Genomic DNA, 26,495 nt, shown 5'->3' with positions numbered 1-26,495 from the left:
TTCCTTTCAAAGAGTAACACTGTACAAAGGTATAAAAAGGAGTAGCTTTACAGTGGAGGAACCTGACAAGCACTTCCTCCCTGAAGTGATCAAATCATAAACTATGTTGATAAACGTACCCTGAGGGGCGCCTGGGTGCTCAGTCTGGTTAAGCAACTGCTTTCGGCTCAGGTTATGATCCCAGGATCCTGGGATTGAGCCTCACGTTGGGCTCCTTGCTCAGTGGGGAGGCTGCTTCTCCTTCTACCTCTGCCTGCTACTCTGGCTGCTTGTGTTCTCTCTCACTCTCTCTCTTTCTCTCTCTCACTTTGTCAAAGAAATAAATAAAATCTTTAAAAAAATACATACCTTTGATATGATGTATTGAAAGTGATACCTTAAAAAACAACAACAACAAAAAAGAAAGTGATATTTTACTCTTGGGTTCTCCCAACTCATGACCCCAGTCATATCTTAACAAAAGCATTTGAAAAATTCCAATAAGGGAACATCCTATAAAATAACTGAGCAGTACTCTTTGTAAAGTCTGAGGAAATGTCCTAGGAAAGAGAAGCCTAAGGAGACAGGATTACTGAACATAAGGTGGTATTCCTGGGTGGGATTCTGAAACAGAAAAAGCACATTAGGTACAAATTAAAGAGCTAGAAATGCACAACAGAGTTTGGTTAGTCATGATGTATCCATGTTCTTTCATCAGTTGTAACAAATGTTCAGTATCAATGTAAAATGTTACTAATAGGCAAAAGTGGGTGCCTAGGTATATGTGAATTCTCTGTACTTCTAATTTTTCATAAATATAAAAAAGTGGTCTATTTAAAGCAAACGAACAAAAAAGAAAAGCAAACAAATCACCCCTAAGCCTACCCTCAAGTCATCCCATGCTCACCCACTGCCAATGCACAGCCTCCCAGTCCTTCCTGTGGAGCATTGCACAACTTCCTCAGTCACCTCACAGGTAACAACCTCAAGACCTAAGATAACACCTATGAGCAATGAGTGGAAAGTAAGTGTAAAAGGATGAGTTTTGAGTATTTATCATTACTGCTTTAAATATAACTTATTTTATGTAAATTTCATAACAGCTGTGTTGAACAACTGTCCCACAATGTATCTGAAAATTTGACAAATAGCTATGGCTCTAATAACAATACAAGCTGCTTCCAGCAGACCAGTGTCTGGGAGTGTGTGTGTGTGTGTGTGTGTGTGATTTAATTAAGTTGTTAGTAAGTAATTTTTAAGCAAAAAAACTTAATATTATGACATAAAAATTAATTTTAAGGAGTTTCTGAGATTTATTTAAATTCCTCTTTAAAAAAGCTTACACTGATTAATGAATGCAATTTTAAAAACATTTGCTGGCCACGAGTCTTTGTAAAGTTACTGCCCAGTTGTAATGGAGTAAAGCAGCTGGGGGAGAAAAAAGAGAGAGAAAGAAAGAAAGTATCCTTAGCCTCAGATAATTTGCTTCCCCTGAGTAGACAAACATAAAATAAATTTGGAAGGAAAAATGTATTATGGAATACAACCAGCCACAATCTTTGTAAATCTTTTAAATCAGGGCTGGCATGCATGATCTGAGTCCGTGGGGCGTATATAACAGTGCCTCGGACGGATACCTCAGTGAAAAATTTTAAGTGGAGTCAATCCAGTGAGATTTGATGTAAGCATTCCTCACCCTTTGTTTCCCTTTTCTTATTAACTTATTTCCTTCTTCTGTACTGTCTCATACCCCAGGAATCCACAGTGCACCATCAAATTCCACCTCTGTTCCCTGACCCCTGGCACAATCACATGAAGATATACATGGAGGACAAACATAAAAACTGTATATTTCTTTGACCAGCTTACATGGAAATACACAGACCAAGGAATGTTTGTACTACCTTATTTTCCCAATTTCTCCTTCAGAATCACATTGCAGAATTTGGTGGTAATCCTTTTGCCATAATTAAAGATAATTCAGGAGGTATCTTGCTAAAGTACACACATACACACAAATACACAAATTGTGTTGCAAAAGGGTATATACAGGAAATCTCCTAATAAAGAGGTAAGCAATCACTACTTTGAAAGATTTAGAACCACAGTATATCTGGCCTTAAACAAGGAAGGAGCTGTGTTTAAGTGTGTCAACTGCTACAGTTCGACACTTTCTAGATTAGAGCCCTACTTTTAGGACTTGGATCCCCTAACTCAAAACACATACACTCCAAGCATGCATACACATATGCATACATATTTATTTAAAATAAATACAGTCTTATTTTGCTATCTGTGGCTGCAAATGAAAGATTCAGGTGCAAAATTGCATCTCATAAACCTTATCCTGAACCCTAAAATTCTCACAATCAAGATTAACTATTTTTATTGTTCTATTTTCATTTTTGAGATTTTATTTATTTGAGAGATTTTATTTATTTGAGAGATTTTATTTATTTGAGAGAAAGAGAATGAGTGAGAGAGAGAGAGAAATTATGAGTAGGGGAGGGGCAGAGAAAGATACAGACTCCCCACTGAGCAGGGATCCTGATGCAGGGCTCAATCTCAGGACCCTGCGATCATGACCTGAGCTGAAGACAGATGCCTAATGACTGAACCACCCAAGTGCTTCAAGATTAACTATTTTTAAAATAAAAAAAATCTAATTATATACATATTGTTATGGGTTGAATTGTGTCCCCCACAAAAGGTGTTGAAGTCCTAACCCCCAGTCCTTGTGAGTATATCTTATAGGAAAATAGGGTCTTTGCAGGTCATCAAGTTAAACGTTAAGGGTTCAGGTAGTCAGGGTGGGCCTTAAACCAGTATGACTGACTGTGTTCTTATAAAAAGGGGAACTTTACCAACAGAGACAGATAATCACAGAGGGAGAAGCCCATGTAAAGAGGAAGGCAGAAATTTGGGTGATGCAGCTATAAGCCAACGAGTGCCAAAGAGTGCCAGCAAATCACCGGAGGCTAGGGAGGGGCATGGACCAGAGTCTTCCTCAATTTTCCAAAGCAACCAGTTCTGCTGACAACTTGATTTCTGACTTCTGTCCTTTGGAACTGTGAGATAGTACACTTCCATTGTTCAAGCAACCCAGTTTGTGACACATGGCAGCCTTGCAATCTAGGAGGGCAAGGTATTTGTGATGAGCACTGGATGTTAGAGGTAAGTGATGAGTCACTGATGTCTATTCCTGAAACCAAGACTACGCTATTGATTAACTAGAATTTGAATTAAAAACTTGAAAAAAAAGGAAAAACTAATATGCACATAGATAAATGATAAATATAGGTCAAGAGGGAAATTATAAACATAAATGTAAAAAAAAAAAAAAACCTGAGGACGAACTGAAAGTAACTTAGACAATGTTACTGGAAAATTGGATTCCAGAACCATTCAACATAAACTTATAATATATTTATTCATTCATTCATACATTCAACAGCTGTCTATCACCAGCATGCCTACAACATGCCAGCTAGTAGGTAAGCGTTGTGGATACACCAGGGATAGAGATGATACACTCAGTAGATGAGGTTGGAAAGGACACACATTCAATTTCCTTAAGACATCCATTAATTATGTTATGCTTTCACAATTTTCAATGGCTTCTTTGTTCACTCTTAAAAGTGCCCTGGTCTGAATGATAAATTATATGGTTGCCCTACTTCCAGGTCATAATTGGAAGTGTAGATCATTATACATGAAATCAGAAATCCGAGGGAGAGTGGAATGAGACATTCATGTGTTAAAAGAATTATTGTGCCATATGGAGAATAGGTTAGAGGAGGAAAGAGTGGGAACAGGGAGAAGAGTTAGAAGGATATATAACAAATTTGAAACACTGTGAAAGATTCTAAAAGAAGCAGAAACCTCCCTCTCTTTCTTGTGGGAGTTAACAGTCTGTTCATTGAAACCCAACATATTTTAAATAAAAAGTAAATTTAAATATGTTGTAATAGAAATATTAGCATACGTTTTTGTCGCAATAAGAAGTTATAGAGAAACATGATAGTTTTTTTTTTTTTAATCTCTTTGGCAGCTCATGTAGATATTTTCCATTCTGATTTATGAAGTTGGTCATTGCTCTACATTTGTGGGAACTGATCCATGTCAATGTAATGCCTATTAGTGTCTGATTAATTGTCCTCATTACAGATGCTAACTAATCTGGAGTCAGCACCTCTTTATCCTAAGGATTCTTTAGTAGCTCTGAGACCAAAAGTGACCTATCCTTTCACTGCTACAGTAGAATTTTCTTCTGCTTGCTTTACTGCCTCTTAAACCACCCAACACCCTTTCTCAAAATTTTCCCAGACCCCCCTTCTCAATCTCTGCTGGAATATTGGCTTCAGTGAGCTTGAGTCACTTTCCCTTTGTCTAGATGCAAAAGGTATTCAATGAAGTTGGCATTTTTTTCACCCTGTTCCACTTCTGACCTTGCTTCTTGCCCTCCTTTTGCTTTCTGATCACTAGTCTTGGAGAATCAAGCCTCTGCTTCCAGAAGAGTCTCTCAGATCAGGTTTCTGAAAAACTGTGCAGGAAGTATTTGATCAGTTTGTAGTTTTGTCTCTCACTCTGAATTACCTACGTGGTTAGCAATGAAGGAAAGTGTGAGAGCAATGTGTATGTCCTGTATGTACATGAATGTACATCACATAATGAATGATACATTACTCTTAGCATATATGTAATAGCAAAGTGTACATCTTTTAAAATCCAACAAGATATTTTTCAAAATTATATCAGAAGGGATGAGGAAAAATGGAACAGGCCTATAGGACCAGAAAATATTTCTGCTGGTAGTGAAATCATTTTGACAGAATTTTATTTAATGGTTAATCATCATCTTTGTTTTAAGAGATTTTATTTATTTGTCAGAGAGAGAAAGAGAGAGAGCACAAGCAGAGAGAAGCAAACACCCTGCTGAGCAAGGGCCCCAGTGTGGGACTTGATCCCAGGACCCTGCGATTATGACCTGAGCCAAAGGCAGATACTTAACTGACTGAGCCACACAGGTGTCCCAATAATCATCTTATCTTTCCCAGTAGACTACCATCTTCTTTAGGATGAAGATCTAGATTCCAAATATCACCCACCATAGAATTTGGAAACTAATTAGTCTTTAATGTTTTCTAAAGAGAAAAATAGAATAAAATTTATTACAATTCTAAGATTGTAATAATTGATAAAATAGCTAAGTAGAAGTATATTCTAAGTTCCATGAGGTGCTAGCTCTTCATGCAGGAAAAGATGTGGTCTCCCACAATTTTCAACATACATTCTATTTGGAGCTCAATAACATTTTGATGATATTAAATTGAAATCAATGAGATAAACAAATGCATCCAGTAAATAATTTTCAGGTCCATTAATTGGAAACAATTCTTAAATTCTTTTGCTCTCCCATATTCAACTACTAGACCCTGGTCTTCTGGGTAGCCAACCAAAGGCAAAATCGATTAATATCTTGTATCTGCATTTTCTTTAGAAAACTGTTATCTTTTAATTAAATAAAGTTTAATATGGAACTGTTCTTCAGTCTTCTTTGTATTTCAAGACCTTATAGATTTTAGAGCTTACAGAACCCAATTTTGTGGAATATTCCTCAATTTGGGTATGTCTGGAGTTTCTTCATTATTAGACTTAGGTTATGTATTTCTGGCTAAAACAATATCAAAATTGTATTCGGTCATTCTCAGTGCATCATATTAGGAGGATCATAATGCCAGATGATTCTCTTACTGATGATGATACATTTTATCTATTGGCTAAAGTAGTTTCTGTCAGACTTCCTCTGTGAAGTTACTATTTTCTCTTTGAGATCAATAATTTGTGAGGGGACAGATTGAGTCTCCATAATTCTGTATCTCATTAAAATTTCACCTACATATTTTAGTATCCATTGATTACGGACATAAATTGACTGACTTGAGTATTTCATGCTTTGGGTTTGTGTAGCCAAGTCTAATTGTATATCCAAGACTAAAACAAAAGTGAGGATTTAAGACAGTGTTAAGTACTATGAGTAATATATAATGGTGATTATTTTTAAAATGTCATGGGATGATGGGAGGCAAATTTAAGTTGGGTGTTTCTTAGCAAGTGGTAGATGAACTGACAATTGATTGGGAAGGACAAATCATATAATATTTGGGAGCGGTGATCTCCAAGCAGAGAATAAGAAGACCAAAGTTATTATGGAAGAAAATATATTGGTATGTTCACCCAAAAGAAAAATCATTGGATGAACCATAGAAATTGAGAAGAAAGGAAGAAGGTGCAATTCGAGACAGGCATTGTAAGCCTTAGTGATAATTATGAATCTTAGGCTAAATGCCATATATGGGCATTGGAGCAAAGAAATGATAAGGACAGCATAAATAGATTTTCTTTGGATATATATATATCTGTACGATAACATATTTATTTGGGAAGTTTTTTCTAAACTGCTCCTAGGTACCTATTTTACTCTTGGATTTAGCTTGACTTCAGGAAAATATCCCTTTAAATATAGACATTTGCACCATACATACTCATCAAGAATAGGTAAATTTGTGTGACACATTTTGATATGAAGTATCAATAAACATTAATAAAATAAATATGTTTATCAATTAAATAATCAATGATGCAGATGTAGGTAATAGCAAACATATATAAAGAAATAAAAATAAAAAAGATAGACAAAATCTTTAGAATAATCATTTTTTACAACCTTTCCTGTACTAGATTTGACAGAGTGTCTGATAATTTTACTGTTCTTCTGTGAAATTTCTCCAGAGACACATATATTACATATCAGTTAATATAAGATAAAGAATGACAGGTTCCCATATATTCTAATAGCTATCACACTTTCCTGGGTCAGCCAAGGTGAGTCTTTTCTCATCCATCATACGCTTCACAAATCTAGTACATAGTTACTTCACTGCACTTTTGGTGTTCTCTCTTGTCTGGTGATAATATATTTTACAATTAATTGGAAGGATATTATCAGCTTAAGTGAAATTTTAGAATTTCTGGTCTGGTACACCATCCCAGGAGTATAAAAGGCATGTCATATTTTAAAGATAACTTCGTAATTATTTCAATTTACCATAGCACAATCTTTACAGCATGTAGCAATTACTGACCATGACCACAAAATAATGTCCTCTTTTCCCACAGTTCCTCCAGCATAAATTAGACTAGAAAGCCTAGAGTTATCATAACTTAGTGTATAAATTAAATAAGTCCTGGTATCAAATTTCCATAAAATTACATGGTAGAGCATGATATTTTGTATATTCAAAAAACTTTCCAAACCAAGGTCAATCTTCAGGGATTTTTGCTCTTTTCTTTTGAACTGCTTATAAAAGAACAAAAATCACATACCTCAGAAGGATAATTTAAATTTTACATCCCAAGAGAAAATATGCCATAGATTTTTCACTTCTATGAAAAGTTTGTTTTTCTAATTAGATATCCTGAATGTTTCATTGAATTGCGAAATGTGAAATGTGACCTGTGATCAAAAAGAGGGAAAAAGGGGAAGAAATGTTGCTAAGCATGAGTAGAGTAATTGTGGAAATTCTTTCAGAAAATGTAATCAAACCTCCATATTATTTGACTTATTTTTACTGAACTGGGTTTAAATTTTTTTTTTTTTTTTTTTTGGTGAGTCTGTGAAAGCTAATCATGCCTTATCAGCAATGCAAAGCCACAGACCCATTTTGAAAAGACAAGTCTGATTTTCTAACCTTCAAGTTGGAAAACTGACTTGGCTGTATCTACAAATGAATGTCTTCCATATTAGCAAAAGTAAGAAATATGTACACTGTAGAGAGAGACCACTGTGTGTGCATGAAGGATACTGCCTTCCCATATTTCCACAAAATGTCAGTCACCCGAGAGAATAAATGGTTGTGAAGCTTCCATCAGCTACTGCACAGAGAGGAAAACATACCAGTGAGGTAAAGAAACGCTTTAACTCCTACAAATTTGCATAGACTAGTTGGAAAACTGTTAGAGTTGTAGTTAAACAGACCTGGATCCATATCCCAATTCCTTCAATAACCAAATGTACTCACTTAAGCAAATGACTCATCATATAATGTGAGATTCAAAATAACCCCCTCACTGCCTATGATGCAGACTAAATCCAATGATGTATAAAATGTGTTTGCAAGTTAGTAGGTATTCAATTTAGTGTTGTCCTGCTGTCTATTTCATCATGTTACATATTTCTCTCACAGCAGAAATGAGAGCAGCCAGCACATCAAGTTCAGAATTTGACAACATCTATTGAGTACTCGCTATGACAGAGACCATACTAAACTCTGAAGATAGAAAAAGATGGGAGAGATATAATACTAAAATAAATGTCATTCTGAGAGATATTGAAATATCATACTCAAAATAGATTTGATAACAACACACATTAAAAAAAATCCTGACCTTTTTCAATTTGATGGATAAAGCATTAGTACCCTTACAGTTTTGGTCTCTATGTTCATGAAATATCACCAACTATATTTCAGTTCCACTAAAGATATATGTCTCACATGTGTCAGTCTGTAATTACAAGTATAAGGGATTCTGGAATTAGAACTGACCTCAGATAAAATCCTGTCACTTAAGTGGTTAGAACTCTGGGCAATTGAAATTTTCTAAACTTAAGTTTCCCCTTCTCTAACATGTAATCTTTGGCGTTAATTGAGATAACATATACAAAGTCTTTAGAAGACAAAGTTTTTAGAAGACATACTATGTGTTCAATAAACATTGGTTGCTATTATTATTCTTACTGCTATTCCCTATAAGGATAATATAGATATGATAAAGAACTGAAAAACACAAAAATTTTACCAGGATAACCTCCAAGGAATATTTTCAATACATATTCATTTACCTTTCAAAAGAACTAGAATAAAAATTCTTGTGATTTGGGGCGCCTGGGTGGCTCAGTGGATTAAGCCGCTGCCTTCGGCTCAGGTCATGATCTCAGGGTCCTGGGATCGAGCCCCGCATCGGGCTCTCTGCTCCGCGGGGAGCCTGCTTCCTCCTCTCTCTCTGCCTGCCTCTCTGCCTACTTGTGATCTCTCTCTCTGTCAAATAAATAAATAAAATCTTTAAAAAAAAATGCTTGTGATTTGCCATTATTGCATTACATTATACCATTGCATAATTTTGGGGGGAAGCATTATAGAAGAATAACACAGGGATTTTCTTTATAAATATCTCTCGCCTAGAAATTATACCAGCAATGTTAATAGAATTTCATAAAAGTAATACCTACCCAACTAATGAAAGGTTTATATCAAAGGAAGAAAGGAATAAAAAGGAAATAAAATGCTTCTAACTGTGATAGTAATAACAACCCCCCAAGATTTTTTAATGAGCAATAATGTTTTACAAATTAACATTAATATTTTTTGTAATCAGTAAAATACATTAGATCCAAATATAGAAGAAAGCAAAAAAAAAAAAAAAAAAAAAAAAAAAACACCCACAACATTATAAGTTGGAATGGAAATTTAGGCATAAGTTGAAAATTTAGAAAAAAGTTGTGATGGAAATTTAATGTTCCTTTGCCATTTGGAAAAATGCTTGCTAAAAGTAATCAAATTTCTATTATTTTGTTGCTGTTGAAAAGCACTTTCATAATCCTGGCTGGTTTTCATAATAATACTATGATAAAAAAAATCAAGTTGTGGGAAATTGTGGTGTTGAACACAAACAGCTAGTAAATGGTGGAAATGGCCCTAAAAACCAAGCCTAACAGCAATAAATCCATTTTCCCCATTCATGTTTTCTGCCTGCTGCATTTTCCAGCCTAAGAAAATAAGATGTAAGATAAAAGTAGAATTTTATTTCCTGTCTCATAACTCTCTTCTCTTTTTGTTTAAAGATTTTTTTTTCTTTAATTCATCAGAAAGAGAAAGAAAAAGAAAGCAAACATAAGGGGGGGGAGGGCAGCAGGCAGAGGGAGAACCAGGCTCCTCACTGAGTAAGAAGCCTAATGTAGGATTCAATCCCAGGCCCCTGGGATCATGACCTGAGCCGAAAGCAGATGCTTAACAACTGAGCCAACCAGGTGTCCCTAATAACTCTGTTCTTAATACACCTCGATATTCCAAAATTGTTTAAATTTTTCTTGAATTAATATACAGATGATTTTTTTTTTGCAGAGTTTAAGGGAGTTTGAAGGAATAGAAGTTGATGATAAGCAGTTTAAAGGTATTCACTGTATTTTAAGATAATTTTACAGTAAGAATAAAAAAATATATATATGTGCTTTCCTTGGCAGCCTACTTCAGTGGCAGGGATAAGTAAGAAAAACTTTTTAAACTCTGAATATATAGGGATATTCCTTGTCTGGTTTCATTAATCTGGCCATGCAGTTTCTCCCCTCAGAATGCATTGCAAAATATGGTCTTTCTCCCAGAAATTTTTCTGAGTTTCAAAACGTACCAGAATTATCCCTCAATCTGTGATTCAAGGAGCGTAAACATTTAGCCAAAATGACTTCTCATGTATATGTTATCCTGGCCAATTTAAACCCGATTGTTGTAGTATCACAAAGCCCTCTAACTAAATTGTCGAGGACATTCTCAGTTCTGTAGATATCCCTGAGGCCTAGATAATGATACAGCAAAACTATGATTGGCCCACCTTTCTTCAGCTATAATCCGTGCTGCCTACATGTAGAGAGAGTTTCTGGCACCACTAATTGTATCTTACTTCCAAAAATATTCTTTTGGAATATTCAACACAGCTGGAAGCAAGATGTAATGTGATACTATTAGAAAAGTCGTAATAGGGTCTATTCTGAAGGGTATCCAGATCAGGACTAAAGTTAAAGAGACAAGAATCTTGAAAATGTTTTTAATACAGCATTAGCCCTTTGCAGCTATATTATTTGCCATCAGATTTTCTCACACAGAAGAAAAAGTGCGCTGTGCTTTATTCACCTTTCAATAACACAGTTCACCTTTGGAACTGTATTAATGTATTATAAACACTATTGTTTTCGTAGTACACAGTCTCCCAATTATCTACAAGTGGTTATCTAGGTTTTGACTTTTTTTTCCCCATTGGCTTCTGGTGCCATTTGACATGTTAAGGAGCAGAATCAAAGACTAACAAATTTGTAATATATATATATATATATATATATATTTTTTTTTTTTTTTCATCTTAAGGGTCACATTCAAGGGATTCATGGATGAGAAGATTAGAACTCCTGGCTGAGTTTCTTCATGACCTGTGTTACAAGTTTTTCAGGATGGCAGTCCCTTTATGCTCAGAAAAACAGGACATTTCTTCATATAAATAAAAATAATTTTCTACCCTAGATATCTGAAAAGTAAAATCTTCCTAATCTCATGCTTACTATGGAAGACAAATTTAAATTAGCTTCATCTTGGACCATAAGCAATGGTGTTTCATTATAGAAATACAAAATATGCTTATTTGGTTATATTTAATACAGAATTATGAAATTTAACCTCCTATTGATTTTTAACATATAAAACTTGGATACTGAATTTAAGAGAGTAAGATTAGGTAAAAATAACGTGATGAGATAACAAGATTATCAGTATACACCCTTTGGGAATTATAACTGAACTAAAAATATGTATGAATTTCCACCTGCAACCACAAAGCTCAGATCCCATCTGTATATCCCACAGATATTAAACTCAACAAATAAAAAGTATTGTATTTTCTATATCAAATGATAGCTCTTTATCTATCCTAGTATCCAAACTAGAAACACCAAAGTCAATTTTTGTTTTCCTCTTTAGTTTTCACATTTGATCATTGACCAATCCTGATGAATTTAGCAAACATTTTTTTAGAAATTAAATCCATTCTCCCATGTCTCTTTGCATTAACTCTGTGGTACCACTCAAAAACTTAAGTGATTACTTTTATTTAATTCTTACCCCCTCAAATCATTTTTCATACAAACCAGATGCATCAGTCTAAAATGTCAACCTAGTCAGTCATTCTCCCTCAAACAATGCCTTATGGGACTCTTCATGCCTAAAGGTAAATTCTATTGTTAATGTCCGTATGCTAGTACATCCATAGTGTATCTCCTGTCTAGGCTCAGACCTCACCATGTAACTTCTAGGAGTCTAGGAGTCGTGCTCTACAAAAAGGATATGTTTTTTGTTGTTGTAGTTGTTTGTTTGTTTCTTTTCTCTTCTCTTTTTTTTTTTTTTTTTTTGAAAGCTTAGTCACCACTTCTTCTTGGCTGCAAACCACTATGAAAATAAAGTTAAAGGGACGCCTGGGTGGCTCAGTTGGTTGGGCAGCTGCCTTCGGCTCATGTCATGATCCCAGCATCCTGGGATCGAGTCCCACATCGGGCTCCTTGCTCAGCAGGGAGCCTGCTTCTCTCTCTGCCTCTGTCTGCCACTCTGTCTGCCTGTGCTCTCTCTCTCTCACAAATAAATAAATAAAATCTAAAAAGAAAAAAGAAAAAAAATAAAGTTAAAATGCGATAGCAGGTTTAAAGAAATCTACAATGGTGGATGATGGATGGAGTTTATAGAATGCTGAGGTTGTCTTTGTCATTCCACACATTAATTTCCTGCCATCTGTCTCCCCAAAATCAATCCTAGATAAACTGTTGAAGAAGAGTGGGGATGGATATAATAAGGAGATAATAAAACACTGTGAAGAAACCTAAGAAGATTTACTTGAAATGGTATTGGGTGAATGAATGCAGCCTGGAAGGGAAGTTGATGGGAAGGAAAGGGGAGGTTGGAAAAAGATGATTTTAGTGTGCTATGTGTTTCTCTTCCATTGCCTTGAGATAAACATTAATTTCCTCTATACAAAAGAAGCTGTCGTCCTTAAAGAACTGCCTTCCTTCTGCATTACTTGAGAAAAATTTTTTTCAAAGATTTATTTATTTATTATTTTAGAGAAAGAGAGAGAAAAGGGGGAGGGACAGAGGGAGAGAAAGACTCTCAAGCAGACTCTGTGCTGAGTGCAGAGCCTGAGGTGGGGCTCGATTTTACAAACCTGAGATCATGACCTGAACCAAAATCAAGATTGGACGCTTAACCCACTGAGGCACCCAGGTGACCCTCTAACATTTTGGGGGGGATTTATTTATTATTTGGGGTACATAAGAAGAGAGGGAGTCTTAAGCAGACACCCTGCTGATAGCAGAGCCAATGCAGGGCTTAATCTCATGACCCTCAGATCATGACCTGAGTCAAAATCAAGAGTTGGATGCTTAACTGACTGAGTGACCCAGTTTCCCCTTTCCTTACTAACTTTTTATCACAGCAATTAGATATATGTAAAATATTCATATGTAAAATATTCTATATCTAAACTAATGATGAGGAGGAAGGGCAACATCAGATCAGCACAAACTTTTACTGGCATGAGAAACTCATAAATGCAGGTCAGAATTGATCAGTTGATCAGTTGCCTCTGAAAATTTGCCTCTCCACTCATTTCTCTCACCAACCTTCATTTAGACACCCATAAATGGTTAAGTACTAGAGGAATTATCCCACCATTATAAAAAGATGGAAAACAAATATACACTAGCTTTCAGACATTGGGTAGAAAGTAGTGGAAGGCTCTGATGCCTAAAAGAAGTGGTCCCTGAGGAAAGAGCCATACAAATGCCAAAATTTAATGTCTGAAAGCAGTTTCTAGGGAAGGCACATTGGGGTAAAGCCAAACAGCCTAGTTGTCTCACCCAGCTGAGGAGACGGATGTACAGATTCAGAGAGCTTGAGGCATCTAGAATTTGTGGAGCAGAGTAATAAGAGAAAAATTCACAGAGAATGAAATATGCAGGTGTCTAGAGAAGGACAGTCAGGAGGATTTAGCTGAGCAGTGATCACTACATACTTGAGAAGAAACTACCTGAGAACAAGGAAAGACCATTGGAAATCATTAGCTCAAATAATTCTTGGAGTTCACAAATGGCTGGAAAGAGTGTTCTCATTAGCTAGTTTGAAGAAGTTATAATTCAGAGGATACTGGACACATTTCTTCCAAAGATATTACTCTATTCATGGAGCTAAACTAGTCCCAGAATAAATCCTTCTCTGAATTGGCCATACTAAGACTTTTAAGTAAAACTCAAAAGGACCAAACTAATTTATGAGTTAATTGCACATCATATTGAAACTTAATGCCCTTTAAAGAAAGATTGCAAAATCCAAGACTCAGGGATATGAAACACATAATTTCTGATGCCCAGTTTTAAAATCATCAGGCATGGAGATAAGAAGACAAGTATTACCTTTAAGTAGGAGTTAAACTGTTGACATAAATAGATCCAGAAATAGAATATATTGAATTTAGCAGATAAACTTTAAATAAGATATTAGGGTATCTATATATCTGTGTGTGTGTGTGTGTGTGTGTGCATATATATGTATATATGTTATATACATATATATGTGCACATATATATATATATATATACACATATGTATATAAATAAAACGGTGCCAGATATGAAATCCTGGCCTTCACCAAGAATTTGATTATGTATAATATCTTAGTTCTAAAGCACTTGTAGGGTGTGGGGTTGGAGGTGCAATATCTAAGTAATATAAAGATTTACTAGGGAGCATTGATGAGGAAAATTTTGGAAGAAATTTTAAAAGAATATAAATGGAGCTTGTAGAGAAAACAAAAAATACTGGATGAAGTTAACAGGAGATTAGATTCTGCAGAAAATATCACTATATTTAAAGGCACTTAAAATGAAATACAAGTACGAAACAAGACTTAATAAGTAGGAACAGAAACATATATCAGACAATATAAAATGGTATAATATACGTGTAACTGAAGTTCTAGAAGTAGGGAGTTGAAGAACAGATATTCTAGTAATAACAATTAAAATTTCCCAGTTTAATACAAAGTATAAATTCATAGATCTTAGAAGTTCAACAAACCAAATAAAAAGAAATATAGAGAAAATAATGTCAAAGCACATCATAGTATAATTGCTTGAAATGAGTGATAAAGAGAAGGTTTTAAAAGCAGCCAGAAAAAAACAAAAACAAAAACTTTATATGCAAAGGGACAATATAAAAACAGAGTATACTTCTTGGTTGATTTTATGAAAGCCGGAGACAATGGAAGTGAATCTTAAGGATTAATAATAAAAAAACAAAAGCAAACACAAAATCTGCCAAGTTCAAATTCATTACCCAGAGAGAGTATCTTTGGCAAATGAAGATAAAAATTCTCAGGATTAACTGCTTCTTCCAAATGCTGCTTCATTCCAAGTTAGTGAACTATTTACTGAAGGATGTGCCTGGGTTGGCAACAAAAAAGAATGATTAGCAGTGACTTTGTGGCACTCAAGTCTCCCTATCCTGAGATAAACACCATGTCTTTTTCTCAAATCACTGGAAACTCCTTAAACCTTTCCAAGGTCATATTGACAGGCAGAGCAAACAATAATCTCAGGTAAAATTGAATTTAAATACCAAATAAATAGTTATTTGTAGAGTAATGCTATCTCAAAAAACTGTTCAAAATTTAAAAAAGAAAATCAACACAATGGAGAACATATCAAGTGAACCAAAATTAGTAGAAAGGAAAGACCTAGAAGTAGAAATAAATGTAAGATCAATGTAAGGAAATAGGAACATATGTTAGCAATACCAAACAAGACTAAGCATTTAAAAAAGAAAAGATAAGATAAAAAATATGGGAAGTTATTTTGAATAAAGTACCACATTGATAGCTCAAATGGTAGTATAAATATCAAAAAAGCAAGCCAGTGAGGTAGATGATCAGATTGAGGAATATCAAGAAAAAAGCAGAATAAAAAGGTATGTAAAAGTCATGGACAAGATAATAAATAAGTATCAATTCCCTGGTGACAGAATTCCTAGAAGGAAGGGTAGTGATGATGGAAGAAGGATTTTTATCTTAAAAAAAAATAAATAAATAAAATTCCCAGAATTAACTTGTGTGTGTGTGTGTATTTTTTTTTTTAAAGTTGACACAGAGCGCATCTGGGTGTCCCATTCAGTTGAGTGTATGCCCTTCATTTCGTGTCATAATCCCAGGGCCTTGGGATAGAACCCCACATCTGACTCCCTGTTCAACAGGGAGCTTGCTTCTCCCTTTGTCTCCCTTTGTCTCCCTGCCCCCCATCTGCCGCTTGTGCCGCTTGTGCTCTCTCTCTCTTGCTCGTTCTCTCAAACAAATAAAATCTTGAAAAAAAAAAGAAAAAGGCAACATGTGATTACACAATTACTCCCTTAATCATATGATTAAATTTAGGAATTATATAAATCATCAGAGAAGAAGAAGGGACATTGTTTTACCTGAAATTTCAAGGATTACAATAGTAGTCTAGCAAATAGTATTATAAATTGTTGGTAGACCATAGTTTGTTTGTTTTTTAAATAGTTACCTGCTATTCGTGTTTTTCAAGGTATAGTGGTGCAAATATTTGAGTATTTTGTTATTTATCATTTTCTGCCTTGATAGGATACCTGTCTTACTCAAATATTCTAAAACAGACAGATAGTAACTGTAATTCCTAAGAAAACTGTAAACCTGCCTGTCATTTCTAGTGTCCTACACAATGCTTGGTACAGTGTAGGCACTTAAATATGTCATTACACAAAATTATAATTATATTTTACTTACGTTAGAATAATTATACAAATAAAACAAATGAACTAAATAGCCACAGATCCAGATCATTGCTTGTTAAGTGTCAGCAGGATAGTCACCAAAATATTGATCAGTTACATTAATGAGTTTTATACTTATCTATGCTGAAATATAACAATATATTTGTCACTTAGGTTCACTTACATGTTATTGTCCTAATTGAGGATTTTATGGTATCAATCTCATCTACCAATTCTGCATTTTCAAACTACAGTTTTATTTTTTATGTTCCTTTATTTCACTTTATTTCTAACTACATAACATAATATTTTATAGAAATTTTATAGAAATCTCACATAATTCATTTGTCCTTTCCTAAAATATAGTCTACTCATTTGGCTTCTAATATTATTCACAAGAATCCAGAAGATATATTCTTTCTCTTCCTCTCTTTGTTTTCTTCTGTGTTAGACTAGTATTTACCATACTATTTTAAACTTTATTTTTTAAAAAATTCTATCATAGTTCAGTGGAAGTATATACTTGGTATATGGGAATAGGTGAGAATTACTGACCTGTGAACAATCTGTGATAGAAAAGTAGATGAAAAGATACCAAATGTAGCTTTTAGGAGTAGCTAAAATAGCAAATCCAGAAAATGCTCTGCAGGTCACTTAAAACTGGGGAGCAAGGAGAAAAAGAAATTAAGGTAAGAGGGACAAACAAGGAGAAAAAACAAGACAAAACAAAACACTTCAGAATTGAAAGGGTTATATCCTTTGCTCAGCACGGTAAAGTTGTCTAATGGTACAGGTGGGTATGACAAGGGAGAGCTGATCTTTAACTCTACTAGGTACAGTGGACCTGGTCCATTTCTGGTGGTGCTGGGCGTAGGATACAGTTTTATAGTAATCTCTGCATAATGAGAAAACCTTTAAATAACAATGATTGAACTCCACACTGGGAGACTATATGAGAAGGAATTTAGAGTAGTATGCAATGTAGACAGGGAATGAGATCATGAAAGAAAAACATTTGTCTGAATGATTTTTTTTTTTTGAATGAACTTGGACCTACAAGCTTCAGAGAAGAAAGCAGATAATTCCTGTACCTTGATAGCCTGTTTCTTATAGCACTGACTCTCAAAGTCAGTGGTAAGTAGTGCAACATGTAGTCAGGCAAAAACGTTATTGCTTAGTCTATGCCACAATATGGCTGCTTGAAGTGGAGTAAGGAAATCTGGGAGCAGAAATGGAAGGTAGATATTCTCATTCCTTGGCTCCAGGTATGAGAGTCAGAGCTATAAATGAACCGGCTGTTTGGTTTGGCCTCTTTGACACATTCATTTGAAACATCACACTGTTTCTAAAACAATAAAAGACACTAAGACAAATTGATAAGTAAACGGAATATATTATGTTTGCTTGCTTTCTCCCAACACATCCCATCAGTTAATTGTGCTTTTTTTTCTGGCTGATGAAAGTAATCTAACTCCAGTAGGGGAATGCTTCTAAATCTTCAGCAAAGGAGAGAAAGTCCTTAATTTGTAAATGATATAATCTGGAGCATGATAGGAAGTGAAAGAATTGGGGATAATGCCACTTAGCTAAAAATATTTTCTTTCAATGTAAGTATGATTTCATTAAGCTGAAACCCAAACCCATCAATCATGAGTAAAAATTCAGTTACAAATGAAGAAATGAAGAGTTTATCATATTTAACTCCAATAAATTTGAGGAGAATGTGGTTATTGCAACAGTTTAAGAGACTTCACTTTGTGAAAGAATATGAGCATTAAGTTTGTATTTTTAGTGTACACAACAAATATTATAAAAGTATTTTTGACAAAAATATGTGTGATGGAGAGGCAATATTCATTCAGTCTTTTTTTTTTTTTTTTTTTTGGAACAGCTTTCAGTCAGCTCATGTTAGGAAATACCTACTTAAGCTAGGCTTGCCATTTATTATGAGTCAATCACTAACCAGTGTGTGAAAACTATTTTTCAAAAAAATGATATCTGAATATTACTTCCAATCCATTTGTGAGAGGTGAATCAATTTTTTACAAATACACACATTTTGTTTAGAAACTCTTTACTGTCACGTGAAAATAAACAGTTGTCTTTTGTCAAATATGGAAATTCATGGAAAATCTTGAAACAGTTTCAATATAATGGTTCATGTTTGTTCTTCAAAAAGTTATTTTCTTATATCAAGAATAAGACATGCAGGTATGAAATGTGACAGTAGTCTAAGAGTTTGCACTATAATATCCAAGATCCTTAAGAAGTTGCTATAAATAGTATTTTAAAATTCTGGGTAGAAACACACATACACACAAACACATAAATATACATGTATTTTTTTAATTTTGTATTTATTTCTTATTCTTTTATAAACACATAATGTATTTTTATCCCAGGTGAACAGGTCTGTGAATCGCCAGGTTTACATAGTTCACAGCACTCACCATAGCACATCCCTCCCCAATGTCCATAACCCTCTCCTAAACCCCCCTCCCCCCAGCAACCCTCAGTTTGTATTGTGAAATTAAGAGTCACTTATGGTTTGTCTTCCTCCCAATCCCATCTCGTTTCATTTATTCTTCTCCTATCCCTTAACCCCCATGTTGCATCTCCATGTCCTCATATCAGGGAGATCATATGATAGTTATCTTTCTCTGATTGACTTATTTCACTAAGCATGATACCCTCTAGTTCCATCCACATTGTCACAAATGGCAAGATTTCATTTCTTTTGATGGCTGTATAGTATTCCATTGTGTATATATAACACGTCTTTTTTATCCATTCATCTGTTGATGGACATCTAGGTTCTTTCCATAGTTTGGCTACTGTATACATTGCTGCTATAAACATTCGGGTGCACGTGCCCCTTCGGATCACTACGTTTGTATCTTTAGGGTAAATACCCAGTAGTGCAATTGCTGGGTCATAGGGTAGTTCTATTTTCAACATTTTGAGGAACCTCCATGCTGTTTTCCAGAGTGGTTGCACCAGCTTGCATTCCCACCAACAGTGTAGGAGAGTTCCCCTTTCTCCACATCCTTGCCAGCATCTGTCATTTCCTGACTTGTTAATTTTAGCCATTCTGACTGGTGTTTGGTGATATCTCATTGTAGTTTTGATTTGTATTTCCCTGATGCCGAGGGATGTGGAGCACTTTTTCATGTGTTTGTTGGCCATCTGGATGTCTTCTTTGCAGAAATGTCTGTTCATGTCCTCTGCCCATTTCTGGATTGGATTGTTTGTTCTTTGGGAGTTGAGTTTGCTAGGTTCCTTGTAGATTTTGGACACTAGCCCTTTATCTGATATGTCGTTTGCAAATATCTTCTCCCATTCTGTCAGTTGTCTTTTGGTTTTGTTAACTGTTTCCTTTGCTGTGCAAAAGCTTTTGATCTTGATGAAGTCCCAATAGTTCATTTTTGCCCTTGCTTCCCTTGCCTGTGGCGATGTTCCTAGGAAGATGTTGCTGCGGCTGAGGTCGAAGAGGTTGCTGCCTGTGTTCTCCTCAAGGATTTTGATGGATTCCTTTCTCACATTGAGGTCCTTCATCCATTTTGAGTCTCTTTTCGTGTGTGGTGTAAGGAACTGGTCCAATTTCATTTTCCTGCATGTGGCTGTCCAATTTTCCCAACACCATTTGTTGAAGAGGCTGCCTTTTTCCATTGGACATTCTTTCCTGCTTTGTCGAAGAAGAGTTGACCATAGAGTTGAAGGTCTATTTCTGGGCTCTCTATTCTGTTCCATTGATCTATGTGTCTGTTTTTGTGCCAGTACCATGCTGTCTTGATGATGACAGCTTTGTAATAGAGCTTGAAGTCCGGAATTGTGATGTCACCCACTTTGGCTTTCTTTTTCAATATTCCTTTGGCTATTCGAGGTCTTTTCTGGTTCCATATAAATTTTAGGATTATTTGTTCCATTTCTTTGAAAAAAAAGGATGGTATTTTGATAGGGATTGCATTAAATGTGTAGATTGCTTGAGGTAGCATAGACATTTTCACAATATTTATTCTTCCAATCTAGGAGCATGGAACATTCTTCCATTTCTTTGTGTCTTCCTCAATTTATTTCATGAGTACTTTATAGTTTTCTGCATATAGATTCTTAGCCTCTTTGGTTAGGTTTATTCCTAGGTATCTTATAGTTTTGGGTGCAATTGCAAATGGGATTGACTCCGTAATTTCTCTTTCTTCTGTCTTGTTGCTGTAGAGAAATGCAACTGATTTCTGTGCATTGATTTTATATCCTGACACTTTACTGAATTCCTGGACAAGTTCTAGCAGTTTTGGAGTGGAGGCTTTTGGGTTTTCCACATAGAGTATCATATCATCTGCGAAGAGTGATAGTTTGACTTCTTCTTTGCTGATTTGGATGCCTTTAATTTCTTTTTGTTGTCTGATTGCTGAGGCTAGGACTTCTAGTACTATGTTGAATAGCAGTGGTGATAATCGACATCCCTGCCGTGTTCCTGACCTTAGCGGAAAAGCTTTCAGTTTTTCTCCATTGAGAATGATATTTACGGTGGGTTTTTCATATATGGCTTTGATAATATTGAGGTATGTGCCCTCTATCCCTACACTTTGAAGAGTTTTTATCAGGAAGGGATGTTGTACTTTGTCAAATGCTTTTTCAGCATCTATTGAGAGTATCACATGGTTCTTGTTCTTTCTTGTATTAATGTGTTGTATCACATTGATTGATTTGCAGATGTTGAACCAACCCTGCAGCCCTGGAATAAATCCCACTTGGTCGTGGTGAATAATCCTTTTAATGTACTGCTGAATCCTATTGGCTAGTATTTTGGCGAGAATTTTTGCATCTGTGTTCATCAAGGATATTGTTCTGTAGTTCTCTTTGTTGGTGGGATCCTTGTCTGGTTTTGGGATCAAGGTGATGCTGGCCTCATAAAATGAGTTTGGAAGTTTTCCTTCCATTTCTATTTTTTGGAACAGTTTCAGGAGAATAGGAATTAGTTCTTCTTTAAATGTTTGGTAGAATTCCCTGGGAAGCCATCTGGCCCTGGGCTTTTGTTTGTTTGGAGATTTTTGATGACTGTTTCAATCTCCATACTGGTTATGGGTCTGTTCAGGTTTTCTATTTCTTCCTGGTTCAGTTGTGGTAGTGTATATGTCTCTAGGAATGCATCCATTTCTTCCAGATTGTCAAATTTGTTGGTGTAGAGTTGTTCATAGTATGTTCTTATAATTGTCTGTATTTTCTTGGTGTTAGTTGTGATCTCTCCTCTTTCATTCATGATTTTATTTATTTGGGTCCTTTCTCTTTTCTTTTTGATAAGTCTGGCCAGGGGTTTATCAATCTTATTGATTCTTTCAATGAACCAGCTCCTAGTTTCATTGATTTGTTCTATTTTTTTTTTTTTTTTTGGTTTCTATTTCATTGATTTCTGCTCTGATCTTTATGATTTCTCTTCTCCTGCTGGGTTTAGGGTTTCTTTCTTGTTCTTTCTCCAGTTCCTTTACGTGTAGGGTTAGGTTGTGTACTTGAGACCTTTCTTGTTTCTTAAGAAAGGCTTGTACCGCTATATATTTTCCTCTCAGGACTGCCTTTGTTGCGTCCCACAGATTTTGAACCGTTGTTTTTTCATTATCATTTCTTCCCATGAATTTTTTCAATTCTTCTTTAATTTCCTGGTTGACCCATTCATTCTTTAGAAGGATGCTGTTTAGTCTCCATGTATTTGGGTTCTTTCCAAATTTCCTCTTGGGATTGAGTTCTAGCTTCAGAGCATTGTGGTATGAAAATATGCAGGGAATGATCCTAATCTTTTGATACTGGTTGAGACCTGATTTAGGACTCAGGATGTGATCTATTCTGGAGAATGTTCCATGTGCACTAGAGAAGAATGTGTATTCTGCTGCTTTGGGATGAAATGTTCTGAATATATCTGTGATGTCCATCTGGTCCAGTGTGTCATTTAAGGCCTTTATTACCTTGTTGATCTTTTGCTTGGATGATCTGTCCATTTCATTGAGGGGAGTATTAAAGTCCCCTACTATTATTTTATTATTATTGATGTGTTTCTTTGATTTTGTTATTAATTGGTTTATATAGTTGGCTGCTCCCACGTTAGGGGCATAGATATTTAAAATTGTTAGATCTTCTTGTTGGACAGACACTTTGAGGATGATATAGTGTCCTTCCTCATCTCTTAGTATATTCCTTGGCTTAAAATCTAATTGATCTGATATAAGGATTGCCACCCCAGCTTTCTTCTGATGCCCATTAGCATGGTAAATTGTTTTCCACCCCCTCACTTTAAATCTGGAGGAGTCTTCACATCTAAAATGAGTTTCTTGTAGGCAACATATAGATGGGGTTTGTTTTTTTATCCGTTCTGATACCCTGTGTCTTTTGATTGGGGCATTTAGCCCATTAACATTCAGGGTAACTATTGAGAGATATGAATTTAGCGCCATTATATTGCTTGTAAGGTGACTGTTACTGTATATTGTCTCTGTACCTTTCTGGTCTACTACTTTTAGGCTCTCTCTTTGCTTAGAGGACTCCTTTCAATATTTCCTGTAGAGCTGGTTTGGTATTTGCAAATGCTTTCAGTTTTTGTTTGTCCTGGAAGCTTTTTATCTCTCCTTCTACTTTCAATGATAGCCTAGCTGGATAGAGTATTCTTGGCTGCATGTTTTTCTCGTTTAGTACTCTGAATATATCATGCCAGCTCTTTCTGGCCTGCCAGGTCTCTGTGGATAAGTGTGCTGCCAATCTAATATTTTTACCATTGTATATTACAGACTTCTTTTCCCGGGCTGCTTTCAGGATTTTCTCTTTGTCACTAACACTTGTAAATTTTACTATTAGATGATGGGGTGTGGACCTATTCTTGTTCATTTTGGGAGGGTTCTCTGCACCTCCTGGATTTTGATGCTTGTTCCCTTTGCCATATTAGGGAAATTCTCTCCAATAATTCTCTCCAATAGACCTTCTTCTCCCCTCTCTCTTTCTTCTTCTTCTGGAATCCCAATTACTCTAATGTTGTTTCATCTTAGGGTGGCACTTATCTCTCGAATCCTCCCCTCATGGTCCAGTAGCTGTTTATCCCTCTTTTGTTCGGCTTCTTTATTCTCTGTCATTTGGTCTTCTATATCACTAATTCTTTCTTCTGTCTCATTTATCCTAGCAGTGAGAGCCTCCATTTTTTATTGCACCTCATTAATAGCTTTTTTGATTTCAACTTGGTTAGATTTTAGTTCTTTCATTTCTCCAGAAAGGGCTTTTATATCTCTGGAGAGGGTTTTTCTAATATCTTTCATGCCTTTTTTGAGCCCGGCTAGAACCTTCAGAATCGTCATTCTGAACTCTAGATCTGACACATTACCAATGTCTGTGTTGATTAGGTCCTTAGCCTTCGGTCCTGCCTCTTGTTCTTTTTTTTGTGGAGAATTTTTCCATCTTGTCATTTTGTCCAGATAAGAGGATATGAAGGAACAAAGAAAATACTAAAAGGGTCGCAAAGACCCCAGAAAAATGCACTTTAACCAAATCAGAAGAGACCCCAAATCATGGGGGGGAGAAAGGGGATAGAAAGAGGTTCAGAAAAAAAAAAGAAAAAATTTTAAAAAGAAAACAAATAAAGAAAAAATACAAAAAGGAAAGAAAAAAAATATAAAATAAACTAGTCAAGAAACGTTAAAAAAGAAAAGGGTAAAAGTTTAAAAAAATTTAGCAGAAGAAGAAAAAAGAAACAAAAATTGAAAAAAAGAAATGAATTAACCACAAGACTAAAGAATCATGGTGAGAAAGCCATGAGTTCCGTGCTTTGCTTTCTCTTCCTCTGGAATTTCGCTGCTGTCCGAGATATTGAACCTGCTTTCCTTGGTAGATGAACTTCATCCTGGCTGGATTTTTTGTTGATCTTCTGGGGGAGGGGTCTGTTGTAGTGACTCTTAAGTGTCTTTGCCCGAGGCAGAATTGTACCGTCCTTACTGGGGACTGGACTAAGTAATATGCTTGGGTTCGCTTTCAGGAGCTTTTGTTCCCTGAACATTTTCCGTAGGGTTCCAGAGGACGGGAATGAAAATGGCGGCCTCCCAGTTTCCGGCCCGGAGGAGTGGAGAGCCCGGGGCCCCACTCCTCAGTGCATCCCCAGAGATCAACACCCAATCACTCCCATATCCTCGGTCTCCAAGCATGCTCCGAGCTCACCCAGCCTGTGACCGGTTCAAGGTCACCCCGAGCTGAGAGCTCAGTCCTCAGCTCTGTCTCTGTAGCCGACTTCCCTGTTCTAATACCTGCAAGCTCTGTGACACTCCGACACCCCCGATCCTTCTGTGACCCTGTGGGACCTGGGGCCATGCTGAGCCCGCATGGGCTTCACCCTGGTTTAGCCTCTGGAGCAATTTCCCTCAGTGGAACAGACTTTTAAAAGTCCTGATTTTGTGCTCTGTTGCTCTACTGCTTTGCGGGAGCCGGCCCCTCCCCCTGTGGTCTATCTTCCCGTCATTTTGGATTCACTTCTCTGCCAATCCTACCTTTCAGAAAGTGGTTGATTTTCTGTTTCTAGAGTTGCTGTTCTTCTTCTCTTCGATCTCCCATTGGATTTGTAGGTGTTTGCAATGTTTAGATAAGCTATCTAGCTGATCTCCTGCTACCTGATGTAGTCTCAGCCTGCTACTTCTCCAGCATCTTCTATACATGTATTTTTTAGAGTAAATTATTTTTGGTACATCATTCCCCTTAATAACAAGTACACATGTTCTTTGTTACCCTCATCTATTGTCCATGGAGTAGTGAGAAGTGAGGTTTAGGGAATTTGCAGACTTAGAGTTTTGAGGTTTAACTTTTGTAAGTCCAAGCAATTCAATAGTCTTCAAATATTACTACCGTTTTCTCTCACCTCTTAGTTCATAACATGTCCCAATCTCCCTCACATAAAAATCTGGCATCATTCTATTTAATGTTCTCTTCAAGATCAATTTACCTATGACTTTGCTCTTAACTAAAAAGTCTATTGAAGTAATATATATTTATTGTTTCTATTCCCTCATCTTTCAATTGCTTCAATATCCATGTAGTCCCTGCCCATCTATTGAAACATCTCCTTTCCGAGTCTTACACAATGCTCTGTTTCCTAAGTCCAATGGTGCCTCTTGCAAGCACCTTTGTTAGGCAACAATTCCTGCAAGATAAAAAGTTCTTTTGCCTCAAAGACAACATTGTCCTTCCTAGTTTTCTTACTATCCAGTACATTTAATAGACTGTTTTACTTTTGCTTGTTCATCTCAAATGATCTGGTTCTTTTTGTTACATATTTTAAACCACAGTGTACCCTAGCCTCACACATCTCTGAGTATTGATTTCTGGTGTGGGGAGACACAAGTTTTCACATTTCTACTGCAGTGTTAAAAGCCTCACACCATTTCTCTCTTTTAAGTCCCAAATAGAACCCAGAGCTCCTTGGCTCATAGAAGCAAATGAAATAGAATTGAAAGAAGCAGAAAAATGGCTACAGTCCAGTCATCATGATCCTAGAATCACCTTGTGAGAGTTCTCCAGCTTACTTTTCTCTTTTCTCTTGGTTTCCCCAACTCATATAAATGACCCATAGGCCTTCTAGGAATCTATTACTGAAAGAGGAGAGAAGGAGGAGGCAGGGAGGGGGAAGGGGAGAGAGAGGAAGAAGAAAAAGGGGTTTGTGTGAAAGGATCCTAAAATACTGCCACCCTCTATTTCTCATCTCAAAGCCCTGAATCAGTTGCCACTGATAAAAAGAACAGAAGAAACAAATGGCCATATTAAGGCTCAAGATATGAAACTTACCTCTTGAATTCCTGATTATTTTACACATATGTTTTACCATCTTCTTTCTCAAGTCTTCTCATTCCTCATGCT

This window comes from Meles meles, chromosome 1, assembly GCF_922984935.1.
Source record: "Meles meles chromosome 1, mMelMel3.1 paternal haplotype, whole genome shotgun sequence".
NCBI classification, from domain to species: domain Eukaryota; kingdom Metazoa; phylum Chordata; class Mammalia; order Carnivora; family Mustelidae; genus Meles; species Meles meles.
This window is presented reverse-complemented; position numbering follows the sequence as displayed.